Here is a 16,609-nt window from a genome sequence, read left to right as displayed (position 1 = left end):
GCATTGTCAGTCCTATTGATGGAAAATTTTCTCCACCACATTGATATTGAGAGACCACTCATGAGACATCAAGATGGACATGCTTAACTTGTCTGCAATCATGCTGGTTTCCCCAGAATGTGCATTACTATTAGAAAGTGATTGGAGGAGATCACCCATTGCCAAACTCTCATAGCTTCTTGATAAAGAGAATAAGATCTGGCTCCCCCTTGTTTCCTGATTTGTTGATGTACCAGACTACTGACATATCGTCCATCTGAACAGCAATTTTTCCAGTTGGAACAGTGTTTTGAAAGGCCTGCAATGCTAGGATAACTCTCATCTCCAGGACATTGATATACATCTTGGCCTCCTTGGGGGACCATGTGTTTTGGACTGTCCTTTCCAAGAAATACCCCCCCCCCACCCAAGCTGAGAGGTGTCGATGGTCACTGTGGCCTTGGGTTGAGAGATAACAAAAGGAAAGCCTTCATGGAGCTGATTGGAGTGGATCCACCATAGAAGGTATTTTTTTCATGCTTGAGTGATTTTGACTGGCATGGGTAATGGCTGTCGGAAAATGGAACATTGAGTGGCCAGAGACCACTGAAGGATTCTCATATAGAAGCTGGCCAACAATACAAGGGTGACTGCTGTTGCCATGGAATCCAAAGCTTGAAGTATCAATCTGGCTAGAAGAGAAGAATTCTGAACTATTTTCTTGACCTGGAATTGTATGGTATCTATTCAAGACAGAGGAAGAGAAACTATTTGAGTGACTGTATTCAGATTAGCACCAATGAATTACAGACTCTGAGTCTGTGCAACCTGAAATTTGTTGTAATTGATTTATATTCCCAGATGGGAGCACAGCTGGAATAAGTAGCCCCTTGTCTGAATCAGTTGATGTCTGGTTAAAGCAGTCAGGAGCCAGTCATCTAGTTAAGAAAACACTTAGAATCCAAGCAGTTTCAAGTGAGTTTCTACGACTGCCATGCACTTGGTGAACACCCTTGGGACTGTGATGAGTCCAAAAGACAGTGCTCTGAAATGGCAGTAACTGACTCCCAGCTGAAAGCAAAGGTATCCTCTGGACCACCTGTTCATTTTGATGTGATAGTACATATCCCTAAGATCTACTGACTGCATTCAGTCATCCTTCTGCAGAAAAGACAGCATGGACTGAACTATGACCATCCAGAACTTTGTATACTGAACAGACTGGTTTAATTTGCTGAGATACAAAACTGGTCTTATGTCTGCTGTCTTTTTTGGTACCAAGAAGAATCTTGAGTAAGTTCCAGATTATCTCTAGTATAGGGAGATCTCTTGGATGATTCTTTTTTTCTAGCAGCTTTTTGAATTTGAGAGATGCTGCTTCCCTCTGATTGGGTGCAACACTGGGGATTCTCCTTGGAATAGATGGAAGTGGTTGGGAAAATAGTATAATATAACCTCTGGATATTATACTCCGCACCCATGAATCTTTTGTGATATCTAGTCAGACTGTCTGGTGCAGGCATAGATGACCCCTGACTGCCTCCAGAGATGGACAGTTGAGTCTCTATTCAGGAGCATTGATAGGGTCTATCTGAGAAAGAATCTCTGGATCCCTGATTGTGTGGACCACGTCTGCCACAAGGATTGAATTGTCCATTGGAGTTCCCCTCCTCTGCCTCTGGAGGAACTATCTCCATGTGACTGCTTGATAGGACCCTAGGACTTTTTAAACCACATCTTTCTACTACCATGCTGGTTTCCAGAGAAAGACCTTTGAGGAGTAGAAAAACATCCACGCACAGCAGACAGGGTCTTTCCCTCTTGTTCACACCTGGAGAGTATTTCACACAGCACAGCTTCATCAAATGATGCATTGACAAAAGAAAACATAAATGGTTCCACAAAGTCACACAAATGGTTCCACAAAGTCACACAAACACATCCAGGCATGTCTATTGATGGATATTCCTGAATCCATCACCTGTGAGGTACCTTCAGAAGCATGGGAAATTAACTCCATGGATGAATTATATATTGATTGGAGGGTAGCCAGCTGCAAGGAAATTCTATTCCCTTCTTTGGAGGAAATGGATCCCAAAAGAGATTTGGTAAGCTCCTTGATCAAATTTCTCTGAAGTCTTGTAACATTTGCCAAATAATTCAGTCACCTATGAGCGAACATTGCTGAAGCATAAACACGCTTCCTCAATCTGTCCATCAACGTACACTCCCTGTTAGGGGGATGGACAAAGGAACACTGCTCTTCGAGTTCCTTTCTTATGGCTGCTGCAACAACCATGACATCAACTGGCATTCCCTTACTCCATTGTAAACAGTCTTTTGGAGGTGCAAAGATTTTGTCTGGTCTTTTAGGAATTGGCTCAATGATGTCCAGTTCTTTCCACACCCACCAGTAGACCAAACTACTGACATATTGTCCATCTGTTTGGCCAGGGGAATTACCCAGGAGGTAGATGGGCCAGACACAAAAGCGTACAGAAACACTGATTCCTCTTGGGTGGGGTTATAAGGAAACTAACCACCACCTCTTTAAGGAGCTCAAAGATATCTCCAAAGGATGCATCATCAGGTGGTGATCTGAGGGGGACCCCTCCCCCTCATCAAAATCAGTGCCTCAGTGAGAGATTCTTGTGTGGAATCTAAGTACTTTTTTTGCATGTTCTCTTTGAGGAATGTCCTCAGTGGGATGCTCTGAGTAAGTATCAGAAGAGATAATAATACCCTGATGGGCTGGCTGGAGGAAAGATCGGACTGGCTGTCCCAGTGGAAAGGATTATTGAGGCTCAGGACACAAAACAGAATGATGCAAAGATGGCAATAATAAGGCAAGGGCATCTGTTCTCTAGTTATAGAAAAGACTCTCTCCATTACCTAGAAATCAGACAGCCTAGGAGAAGCAGAAACCAACAGATCCAACAGTGAACCTACTCAGATCGTCGACCTCTGCTGCCCTGTCAGCACCACACTCAAAAAGGCAGTCAGACCCGAGCTATCTAACACAGAGATTCCAAGGGGAAGAGATGGCTCCTAAAACTTTGCAGGCAACTTCAATGCCCCTGAGCTGGTTCCAACTCTTTGGCTCTGAGAATCTTATAACACCGAGATACTCGATGCCAGTTGACTGAAAGAGACCATCACAGTCAAAGAAACCATAATCTTTGGAACCTAGGAAGATGCCCCCAAGGGTTTTGGATCTTATGGCTCTGAAACTGAAGGACAGATCAGAGAAGGAGAAATCAATGGTGATGTGGCTTGATGTAAGATCTCAAGACCCAAAGGGGTTGGAGCTGAAAATACTCCCATTTGTATTTGCATCCTGAGGAACTTCCTCATCATCCTATCCACATCCACTTTGGATAGGATCCCAGAGGATCAAAGATATGAGGCTGTAGACGGAGGCCTAGAGTGTCTTCTGGGAGACTGCTTAAGAAGGTAGCCCAGAAGAAATAGGCTTCAGTGTCAAAGGGGGAGTACAGATCTGAGGAGATCGTTCAGTCCATTGCTTTGGATCTGATAAGAACAGATGTGACTTTTTCAAAATTTCTGCTGGGGTCGCCAACGAAGGAGCTGAGGGTGAGGTAGAAGGATGGTCAGGAGACCTTTTATATGCTTCTTTGTCCTTAGAAAGAGAGTTGCTGTTTTTGTCAGGCTTCTTGGGGAACTGAGCCACAGCAACTGAAGGAGAAGATTTGGAAGTAAGAAGGCTGCTGAAAATAAGTTTGCTATTTCTGTAAATAAGGGCCCAAGAATTAAATCCCACACAAATATCACACTCTACATTCAAGTGTGTTGGCCCTAAAAAGCAAATGCATTCTCTGTGGGCATCAGAGTTTGGGATCTTGTGCCCACAGGAAATGCATTTTTTTTAATCCTAAGGTTTATCCAACATTTTACTAATAAATAGCACAAAGATACCACAAAAAGGAAAGAAAAAGTAAATATGTGTGTATGTATATATATATATATATATATATATATGTATATATATATATATATATATATATATATATATATATATATATATATATATTTATATATATATATATATATATATATATATATATATATATATATATATATATATATATATATATATATATATATATATATATATATATATATATATATATATATATATATATATATATATATATATATATATATATATATATGGGTCCCTATCAGATCGTCGAAATTTCAATTCACCTAACTGTCATTTCGTCTAAACTTCATTACATCGACAAGCATTTTATATATATATAGATATATATATATATATATATACACACACACACAGTGGATATAAAAAGTGTACACACCCCTGCTAAATGCCAGGTTTTTGTGATTTAAAAAATGAGACCACAATAAATCATTTCAAAACTTTTCCCACCTTTAATGTGACCTATAACCTGTACAATTCAATTGAAAAACAAAGAAATCTGTTAGGAGAAAAATACAAAAAATAAAAAATGTACGATAAGCTGGTTGCATAAGTGCACACACCTTTAACTAATACTTTGTTGAAGCACCATTTCATTTAACTACAGCATTCAGTCTTCTTGGGTATACACTTGGCATCAATTAAAGAGACTCTGATTAACCCCAAATAAAGGTCAGCTGTCCTAGTAGGATTTTCCTGACATTTACTCAGTTGCCTGTTACAGCAAAAGCCATGGTTTGCAGAGAGCTTACAAAGCATCAAAGGGATCTCATTGTTGAAAGGTATCAGTCAGGAGGAGGTTACAAAAAAATTTCCACAGCATTGAATATACCGTAGAACATAGTGAAGACAGTCATCAAAATGTGGAGAAAATATGAGACAACAGTGACATTGCAAAGAACTGGACATCCCTCCAAAATTGATGAAAAGACAAGACAAAAACTGGTCAGGGAGGCTACCAAGAGACCTAAATCAACACTGAGCTGCAAGAATTTCTGGCAAGTACTGGTTGTGTACTACATGTGACAACAATCTCCTGTATTCTCCATATGTCTGGACTATGGGGTAGGTTTGCAAGAAGGAAGCCTTTTCTTACACAGAAAAACATCCAGGCCCAGCTAAAATTTGCAAAACAATGCATCAAGTCTCCCAAAAGCATATGGGAAAATGTGTTATGGTCTGATGAGACCAAGGCTGACCTTTTTGGCCACAATTACAAAAGTTACGTGTGGCAAAAAACAACACGTCACATCACCAAAAGAACACCACCCCCACGGTGAAGCATGGTGGTGGCAGTATCATGCTTTGGGATTGCTGTTCTTCAGCTGGAACTGGGGCTTTAGTAAAGGTGGAGGGAATTATGAAGAGTTCCAAATAGCAGTCACTTTTGACCCAAAACCTTCAGGCATCTGCTAGAAAGCTGAAGATGAAGAGGAATTTCACCTTTCAACACAACAATGACCCCAAGCATATATCCAAACCAACAAAAGAATGGCTTCACCAGAAGAAAATTTAAGTTTTGGAATGTCCCAGCCAGAGCCCAGACCTAATTCCAATAGAAAATCTGTGGGGTGACCTGAAGAGGGCTGTGCACAAGAGATGACCTCGCAATCTAACAGATTTTGAGAGCTTTTGCAAGGAAGAGTGGGCAAATATTGCCAAGTCAAGATGTCCCATGCTGATAGACTCCTACCCAAGAAGACTGAATGCTGTAATTAAATCAAAAGGTGCTTCAACAAAGTATTAGATTAAGGGTGTGCACACTTATGCAACCAGCTTATTGTATGTCTTTTATTTTTTTATATTTTTCTCCTAACAGATTTGTTTGTTTTTCAATTGAATTGAACAGGCTATAGGTCATATTAAAGGTGGGAAAAGTTTTGAAATGATTTATTGTGGTCTAATTTTTTGTATCACAAAAAACTTGCATTTTAACAGGGGTGTATACACTTTTTATATCCACTGTATGTATGTGTGTATATGTATATATATATATATATAGATATATATATATATATATGTATATATATATAGAGAGAGAGAGAGAGTATAGGAAGGATTTTTTAAGTGAGAAAGTGAACAAGGAAAAGACTACCAACAATGATATTAAAGAGCCATTTGAAAAGAATAAGAAGAAATGGAAGGAGCAGGTGTAACAGAGGTATTAGAAGAAAAAGAATATAGAGTAGAATATATTTAAGGTAATAAGGAACAACTACACTCACTTAACCACACATAACAAAAAAGACTAATGACAAGTACTCAAGAGTTCATAATCCACATCTGTTCAAAATGGAGGCAAGTGCACTCTGGAGTGTGTTAATTTGGTGAGAAATTATGGGTAGGGGGAGAAGCTTGACAGTTCTAGGACCCCATGATCTGGAAAAAGCAGTTGAGTTGAATCTGAGTATTGGATCCAAACCCATCAGTTTAGGAACGAATGAAAATGACAACATATATAATATTGACAAAGGAGCAAGACTGTTTGGGACTTCCAGATTTGAAGGCATACTATAAGGCAACTCAAGTAGATTAATATATTTGATTCAGGGCATGAAATAATATGCCCAAAGGGAAGCATATGATAGGCATAGTGCCTGACAAGGAAGCAACATGATCACATGCGTGCACTTGGGTTGATCTAGGAAAGGAATATAAACAGCATTATGCACAGCCTTATGAACATAAATGTATTAAGCAAGTCTTTATGTTAAAAGACATCAGACCTTGGAAATAAAGAATAACACCAATAGGTTATACTATAGGTGGTAATAAGAAAGACATAGGAGAAGATGTAATGAGCATTTGGTGAAGAAAGGACAAAGAAGTGAGACTTTAGGAGAAGATGATAAAAGGAGATGAAGCTAGACAAGTTTTGGGTTTATTAAACTCAGATCTACTTGTGTATCCAGGTATAATATTAGAGTTGAAAGAGGACAAGTGGAAATTGGATAGCAGTTTTGATAAACCAGAAATCAGAAGATTTTATAACTGAGATCAGACTAGAAATAGCAGACCAGAAAAGAATAAGTACAGCATATGAAGTAGGGAAAGGAGAGAAGGGACAGTACTACTAAAAAGATGGGCAAAAAGTTATATAGCATGAACAGGGGAGAGAAAGATTGAAGGATTATATAGATTAAAGCAGAAAGAATATTAGGGCAGTTTAGATATTAACATGCACTTTATTCTGGCCCTTCCACCCTCCTGCAGCATCCTACATATTCTTGTAATTAATTAAATTAGTTTAATTAGTTAAGCAAAGAACAGGCAAAGATCTAAGGACTGGCCACCGCCAACTGAATATGCAGCAGCAATTTTTGCAGAACTTTATATCAGAGTGTCATGATCTGAAGTATAAGTTAAGGAAATAAAAGTTTTCTGGTCCCTCGCCCCCTCATCTTGAAGGTCTATACAGTGTAAGATTATTCTTTTATGATCTGCCTTCTTGTTTTTAAGCTTTTACAGAAATGGTTGACACTATTTAAGGATATATTTATTTGAACTTCACATTTTTGAATTCAGATATGTTTTTCAGATAATATAGTTTCAATGTAATTTAATTTTATCTCTCTAGATAGTGATTATCAATAACCATTAATTCTGTGCACTTACGTTTGGCTGCAAGATGTACTTATATTTAATTAAAAATATCCTGAATTATGTCAATACTATGCTTTTATTCTTTTGTTTGTTCAGATTATAGGTTCATAGGTTCATAGGTTCATACTAGGCTATCTGCCCTAGGGCATTTATAAGCCTAGCCAGAGTGTCTTTGGCTTTCGCCACCCATTTTAAATTAATTTTGCTATGCCCTTTTTCGAGGTTAGTATACTGTACCTCTGTCTAACAGTGACACAGAAGTGATACCCGGGGTAAACCTATGATCTCCCATCCACTCATCAAGATTCCTCTTGAAGAGAGTCAATGAGGGACTCTGCCTAACCTGGACTGGGATTTTATTCCAGAGTGAAGGGAGCCTCTGGGTTATGAATCTGTCCCTCCAGCATGTCCTATTTATTTCAGTGCTGAGGTTCAAGTCTCGCGAGCACGTAGCTCGATGGGATTTGGATTTTCTGAGGTGCAGCATGTCCATTAATTCCGGGTTGGACATGGCTTTATACGTCAGGCACAGATCGCCTCTGAGCAGGCGGTATGCTACTGAGTAGAGCTGGAGTTTCTTTAACCGGGCAGCATATGGCATCTGGTACTTTTGGGGTCTTTCCAGTTGCTGCAGGTGTCTGATAAGGTACATCCCAAAAGGGGCATTGTACTCAATTATGGGCCTGATGAGGGATGAGTAAAGAGGCATGATGACCTCCCCTGATCTAGATGTGAATCCCTTCATGATTAGGTGGGCTATATAGCTATATAAAATGTTTTTCTAACCACTTTGGCCATGTGGTTGTCAAATGAGAGATTGCTATCAACTTGGGTCCCTTCAATGGTGGATCCACTCCAATTACTTCTTCTGTACTTAATGGATTACCACCTATGTGGTAATTTGTGGGCACTTTGTTTTTGCCAAAGGGGATGACTATACACTTTTTGGCATTTAGCTTGAGGCCATGGCTCTGGCACCAGTTGTCTGTTTCTATGAGGCCCTTTTGGAGGATGCTTGTGTCAGCTGGAGAGTCGATTATGGCACCCAGTTTGCAGTCATCTGCGAACTTGGTCAACCACAGTCCTTCTGTGGTGGCCTATACCTCCGAGAAATATATACAGAACAAGAGAGGTCCCAGGACTGAGCCTTGTGGGACGCCACTTGTAACTGGTTTGGAGTCTGACATGGCTCCAGCAATTCTAACCATGTGGGTTCTGTCCTTGAGCCAGTTTGCAACCCATCTATTGACATAGGGGTTTATATTTAAGCTGGTGAGCTTATCTATAATGCCCGAGTGGGGTATTGTATCGAAGGCTTTTGCGAGGTCCAGGTAGGCTATGTGGACCACCTTCCCCTCGTCAATGGCCTTGGTGACTGTTTCAAAGAAATCGACCAGGTTTAAGAGGCAGGATCTGCCCTTAACAAACCCGAACTAGGTAGGATCCAGTATCTGTAGGTCCCCAATATCTTTATTTATGAGGTCCATGATGATCCTTTCCATAGCTTTGCAGACCAAGCTAGTCAGGCTTATGGGGCAATAGTTTCCAGGATCCATTGAGGCACCACCTTTGTGGAGAGGGACCACTGTTGCTGTACGCCACTCTTTGGGTACATATCCTGTAGCAAGGCTGAGATTGAACAGTAGTTTTATGTTTGGGTTTAGCTCTTCTTGGAGTTCATGTAGGAAGCAGCCTGGGACACCGTCTGGTCCCATTGATGCTGTGTTTTTTGCTTTGGAGATGGAAGCTCTTACCTGAGCATCTGAGATGTCAGGGGGGGCAGCACTCTGCTGGGATAGATATTTGCCCTTTTGGTGGGGAGAGGGGGGAGAAGTTTGCACTGAACTTGTCAGCTAGGATATTGGCAATGTCTGTGGGTTTGGTGTATTTTTTGTCATTTTGGACTAATTCTGAGCATATCTGGGAATTCCCACCCAGGTTCCTAACATAACTAAAGAAAGCCTTGTGATTATCCTCTCTCTCGAAGCTGGCCTTAGACGATTTTATGAGTGCCCATAGTTTTTTGCTAATACTGATCAGAGATACCTTCCCTTTTTGGGATTTTGCTCTATAATGTAGTAGCTTCCTCCTTCTATTGTATAGTTTGTTTATGGCTGGGGTCCACCAGACAGGATGTCTGCTTTTGGAGGATTGGGTCTTGGTTTTATTTGGGATTGCATGATCCATGCATTCCTGAAGGTGTTCATAGAATGCATTTATAAAGGATTCTGCGGTCTGGGCCATATTTTCCACAGGCCCGGGGGCTTTGAAGGATTCCACCTCAGTTTTGAGGAGTGTGAAATTTGCTTTAGAGAAGTTTTTCACTGTGGTTTTCTGGGCAGGGGGTGGGGTCGGGATGTGAATATCCAGTGAGATTAGTTTATGGTCTGATCTTACCAGTGAGGGATACACTTCTGGTCTGGAGCATAGAGTCCCCATGTTGGTGATGATCAGGTCCAGTACGTTTTCCCTCTTGTGGGAGTGGTAACAAGTTGTTCCATAGCATTTCAGTTTATAAATTCTAGGAACCTTTGGGCTAGGGTGTTGGAGCTAGAGTAATGCTCCCAGTCTATGTTTGGGTAGTTGAAGTTGCCCAATATAATGGTGTTTGGAGAGACCTTCATATTTTCCCAGGAAGGCCGAGTGGGGTTCCTGGGTTTGGGAGGGTGGTCTGTAGCAGGCTATAAACTGGAAGGCAGTTTTGCCCACTGTTAGTTGCACATGGATAGTCTCTGATGCTTCGCGCTGTGCCACCAACCTGGAGGTGTGGGTATCTTTAACGAATATTGATACTCCCCCTCCTTTTGTCGTTCGGTCCAAGTTTTGGGGCCAAAAAGCATGGTATGAGGTATAACCTGGTAGTGCTGGGGTGCTCTCGGGAGCCTTGAACCAGGTTTCTGTTACTGCACAGATATCGATGTTCTCCATGCTAAGGAGAGTTTCGAGTGCGTGCATCTTGAGGTTTAGACTTCTGGTGTTGAGTAGCATTACTCTTAGTTTCTTATCCCTTGTGATACCTATGGAGGTGGGTTTATCTTTTGAGCCTTGCTTAAAAAAGGCACTATGGGGGTAGCAAGAGCCTTTGCCAATATCCGAAAGCCCAGGAGTGACAGGTGCAAGCCGTCCCTAGCGAAGCATCGTGGCTTGTCGAGCATGTCATACCAGGCTGACAGACATTGGATCCCCTTTGAATGACACCAATACTTAAGCCAATTGTTGAAATTGATCATCTTGTCTTCATATTGTGGCATCATTCTTGGTGAGGGTAAGATGCTACTCAAGGTCAGGGTCATACCGGCCTGGGCTACATGCTCAGAGAGCTCCTCTATGTCTCTTTTCATGTAGTCCAGAGAGTTATGTCTCAGGTCATTCACACCAGCATGGACAATAACTGAGTCATATTTGTACTTGCCTTGGAGTGACCTGAGTGCTTGTGTTATGTGGTGGATCCTAGCGCCCGACAGGCAGCTCACCGTGACCTTCTCCTTGTTCAGCCTGGTGAGTAGGACGTCAGTGTGCCTGATGATAGAGTCACCTATTACAAGTGTATCAGGTGTGTTGTTTAGCCTTAAGGGCTGTGACGGTTCGGCACACTGGCTTTGTGAGCTATGTGTTGCACATGTTTTGTTTTAGGGTAGCGGTTGCTTGGGTGTCTGCTTTGGAGGTCTCTGCTGCTTAGGCAGATTTTTATTTAGAGCCTCCGAGTATGTTTTTGTTTGTTTATGTGTTTGGTTTGCTGTCATGGTAGGTCTATTTGAGACTGGAATTGTAGTGAGTGTGGTTTCCTTCTCCTCCTGACTGGTTATGCCAGTACTGAGTTGAGAGAGCTTAGCCTCCAGTTTGGCTATATGGTTGCATCTCTCACATGTGTTGGAATTTGTTGGGAGGAGGAGGAGAGTTGTCTGTGTACATGAGGCAGTTGTAACATTGCCTCAAGATTCCCAGATTCACCAGCTGGACTGGAGAGGAGATTGACAACTGACCTTTGGACATGCTAGAATAGTATTGGGAATTCCTTTATAATTGAAAAAAAGGGCCAATGGGGAACAAGGTACTCAAGGGGAGTTTGTGAGGGTGTAGTGCTTTTAATTTTTTAGTGCTGACTTATATAATTGCTTTAGTGAGCAAGTGCCAGGTAACTTAAATGCAATGTGCTACAGGTAACTTAAATGCAAAAATGACAATCCCTTAGAGCCACACGCTCGAGGGACTTGAACCTCAGCACAGAAATAAATAGAACTTGCTGGAGGGACAAGTTCATAACCCAGAGGCTCCCTTCGCTCTGGAATAGAATTCCAGTTCATGTGAGGCAGAGCACCTCACTGAATCTCTTCAAGAAGAATCTCGATAATGGAGGATCATAAGTTTGTCCCAGGGATTACTCCCGTGTCACTATTAGACAGAGGCACAGTAAACTAAACCTTAAAAAGGGCACAGTATACTCAAATCAAGGGGTGGCGTAAGCCATACAGAATCAGGCTAGGCTTATAATTGCCCCAGGGCAGATAGCCTAGTATGAACCTATGAACCTATGAACCTATGAACAATCAATAACTTTCTTTCAAGTGAAACAAGGAAATAAGTACAGTAAGCAATGCAGATATCACTAGGGATCCACAGAAGTGCTGAAAAGCCACGTTTTAGGTGGAATTAGCGTTTCAGGGAAATAACAAGCAAACAAACAACAAGCATACAAACAAAGCCAGATTCAGCAGGCCTGGATCTAGTCTATGCTACAGCAAACAAGGTGTACCAATTTCAGTAAGAAACAGTTCAAATATGCAGGCACTATAAGCCTTTAACCAGAAATTCCCAGCTCAGAAGGGCAGAGTCCAGCCTCTCCTCCCACAACAGTGCAGACCACGAACCTTCTTAATGTAAAATAACTGGTCTGAAGCCCAAGTGCTTAAACAAGAACTAATACACTTTTAGAATAACAGACACTGAGCCCTCAAACAGCAATTCCCAACTTAGAAGGATGTAAGCTACCTGTCCTGCCACCACAGTGCAACATACCTATTCCCATCTTTTCATGAAGTGTCAGGCTTTATATTCCCAGCTGTTTCTCTCTCTCTTTTTTTTTTTTTTTTTTTTTTTTGAAAATTGAAGACAAGTCCACTTTTAAAAGCCACATGCCGGTTTCCTTGGTTTTCCAATTAGAATCTATACATCACTGATGTTATTCTGACATACACTGTTGGGAGCTGCCAGCCATTTTGGAACTCCAAAAATTTACTTTAGTTTCTGCTTCACTTCTATTTGTGAGATTTTTAGTGTTTTAGGATTTTAATGGTTTCAGGTTCAAATGATTTTTATTACAAAATTTTTACAATCTTTGTAAATGATTATAATTTTGATTTCTAATATGCCAATAAACTCTGCAATATGTAATATATTGCAGTCTACTACATAAAGTAATACTATGTACTCTCAGAATGGTTAACTTCACCATGATGATCAACTCTTTCAATAAGAGTTGTTTGTTATTCTAAAGTAATAGAAGCTCCCATAAAATAGACATAGCATTCTATTTAGTGACAATTGTTTTGCTCCTATATTTGCAATTTTCTCTTTATCTCTGATGTTATAACAGCAGCACCAAACGTATATTAATTTTGTATCTGTCCACTAGGCCACCCCTTTTTTGTTATACAAAAGTCAATTGTATTGCATATAGCATCATTATTTGAATGTTTATACCAAACAGCATCTGATTTTGCATTTATATGGAAAATTTGTTCACAAAAAAAATGCTGCATACTTTTTCCAGTCACTAATTAGCATTCTTTTTATTATACAGACGTTGCTTTTAATTCTTTTTGTACACTTATTAAGCAACCTCATTCAGTTTTCTTGCCAGCCTGAGTTTCCATTTTATCTTCACAAGATGGCTATAAAATAATCGGTACTTACGTATTATCGCAACCACATTTCTAACCTGCAATAATTCCTTATGTTTTGCTGAAAATATTTCAGCTAATCATAAAAGGGGGTGTCTGAACTATTAATTGTCACCCTGTCACATCGTGTATGAGTCAGGAAGAGGAGTAATGGCCAAATTTTCTATTTGAAGGTGGTGTATGATTACAGCGGCTGTCATACTCTTGTACGTTTACATTACTTATGTATTATTGCAACCACATTTCTAAGCTTGTGTAATTCATAATGTTTTCATGAAAGGACTTTATCTTTAATTAAAAAGGGGTGTGTAAACCCCTAATTACTATTGTTTTGCATTGGCCGTGAAACAGGAACAGGAATAACAAACCCCATCATGAGTTTGTCAACCGACTGCAAGCAGACATTTCACATCCATCGTTTTTTTTTTTTAAACACAGACAGGATAGAACCATGTGGTCTAGTAAACTGAACAGAAAAGCAGGTGAACTGCGATCCTCCATATGTTTTACTTTTTTGTAGTACTTTTGACATGAGCTTCCTAAATCAACAGTTGAGAAGCACATCTGATTCTGGGGGCTTAAATTATATGGCAGTTGCATACATGAAGTCCGACTCATGCCGGTATCGTTCAAACTATTTCGTCTCTGTATTCAGTAGGTATGCCAGGAGCCTGTTATTCTTGAAAGTCAAGCTCCTTCTTTGCCTTTTTGTCATACTTACTCCTGTTAAAATTCCTGTCCTACTTTCCTAACACTTGCTGTAATGGGAGTTGAACACAAATATCCTTTTGCTGTGTTTGTCATAGGTGGACCTGCCCCTCCAAAGTCTGTTATCACTTTCACTATCACAACATGGAAAGCCTCCTCGATGGGAAAACTGGGTCTAAAACTAATGTTAACCTAACATTCAGATAACTTTACACCACCAGAAAGAAGGACTCCACATTTTATGCTAATATCTGAAGACTGAGTTGCTCGCATCCTGGTTGCATTAAAACTATGTAAGTCATTGTATTCCTCTCCAGAAATACAGGGACAGCTTTTTTTTTTTTTTCCTGAAGTACAGCTAGGTACCACTATATGGTTGCTCATTTCTGTCTTACTAAATGTAAATGACAGAAATTGTTTAAAAGCAGTGAATACATTATACAACGTTAGAACTGTGGTTGCGATAATACGTAAGTACCAAATAATTTTACTATGGCAGCATCATCAGGCTATTTTGGATATAACAAATTAAAAAAAAAATCAGAGCCATAGTTATGCCATCTGGTGCCATGGGCAGTTTCCTCAAACTAACATCCTCCCAATCCAAAGTTAGGGGAAAAAGTGTTCTTTCCTGCCAAAGCTAAGAACCAAAACCCAAAAAAGTATTGGGTTTTACACTATGATGCTTAGATGTAAAAAATGTAGATGTGGAAAACTTCTACAACTGTATCAAGCTGCTTGCTACAGTTACTAATAAAATGAGCTCCATGGATGCACTATTGATATTCACTAAAACAGCCATGCTATTACTCGTGGCTTTTAATACAGATGCCTGAACTGCAATCTCATTCCATCTACACCTCTCTCACCCCCTAATAGCTTACATCCAGGGCAGCCATTCCCTTCACCACACCCTAATTACAGCTCTGTACAAATCATATTAACCACTTAGCGTGGCACACATATATTAATACTGAAGATGAGATCAAACATTATAAAACTAATTTCTAAAGTCTCAGTACAATGGGTCTATATCAGATAATCAAACTTTTAAAAGTTCGACAACGTGATAGGAACCCCAGTACAACAGTACTTTGATGGTTTAGGTGCAGCTAGATGGATATCATTGTCCTCCTCTCTGTTCTGACAAGGGGATTCAAAGTGCTATTATTTGACTGCCAGTTGTGTTAACAGAGTTTTTTTAGCACTGAAATTGACTTGCAGGTTGTACAATAATGTCAATGTGCAAAAGTTTAAGGAATGCCATGACTGGAAGAGGTTGCCTTCTTTTATTTATTTAGCCATTAGTTTGTTTGTTTATTTATTTATATTGATGTTTGTTTACTGGGGAAATCCAACTGGGCAATAAACCATTTTCGGTTGAGGCCCATGAAGAACAGAGTCAACATATTACATGCAAGGAAAACAGTAAAAATTAGCAAATACAAACATGATATGGATTGTCATTTTTAGAAGTATAATGTAAAATAAAAGAGTGTAAAGGTTATTTTTTACAAGAAAATACAGTGCAGTACAATAAAGAGCAGCCAAAGAAATAGTAAAATTGTCTAGTGAGAGAAATAAGCTTAGTTTGTATAAAATACTAAAGGTGAATAGAATGACTTGGAAGCAAAGGTGAGATAAGTAAGGAAATACATGAACTGTAAACAGAAATAGAGAATGTGATTAGCTGGGAAAAGGATTATCAGTAAAATGACAAAGAGTTTCAGAAATGAGAGGAGTGAAATGTTATTATTAAAGAACAGAATATGTGTGTACAAGATAAGAAAAGGTATGTTTATGCAGATGAAAGATATTTACAACTTACAAATGAGTATGTGAAGGATATGTATTTCAAGACAGTAAGTGACACTATTCAGGCATGATTGACTTTGAGGTGCTCAAACACCAGTTTGGGCTTAGGAAAAAAGGTATATATAGTGGCAATCATAAGTCATCATACTTAAGGTTAGTGTGAGGGGAAACTTCAGACCCCATGGAAGAAATTATTTAAGAGTTAGTCTCTAGTCTATCTTAAGGCTGCAGTGGTAACTAAGCCCAATTCAATGTAAGCAGTTTAATCACTTTAGTACATTCAGAGTTAGGCAGGTGCACATGAATAAGTATATGTGGGAAGCACCAAAACTATCAGAGACTACAGTACCCAGTATGCTCTACTCTTAGTATAAACCAGCTAGAACAGAGGCAGTAATAGCTAACTGACAGTAACTCTTAGTATAAACCAGCTAGAACAGAGGCAGTAATAGCTAACCGACAGTAACTCTTAGTATAAACCAGCTAGAACAGAGGCAGTAATAGCTAACTGACAGTAACTCTTAGTATAAACCAGCTAGAACAGAGGCAGTAATAGCTAACTGACAGTAACTCTTAGTATAAACCAGCTAGAAAAGAGGCAGCAATATCTGCCAGTAACTCTTAGTATAAACCAGCTAGAACA

This window comes from Protopterus annectens, chromosome 2.part2 (genome assembly GCF_019279795.1).
Source record: "Protopterus annectens isolate FY-2018-M chromosome 2.part2, PAN1.0, whole genome shotgun sequence".
Classification (NCBI taxonomy): Eukaryota; Metazoa; Chordata; order Ceratodontiformes; family Protopteridae; genus Protopterus; species Protopterus annectens.
This window is presented reverse-complemented; position numbering follows the sequence as displayed.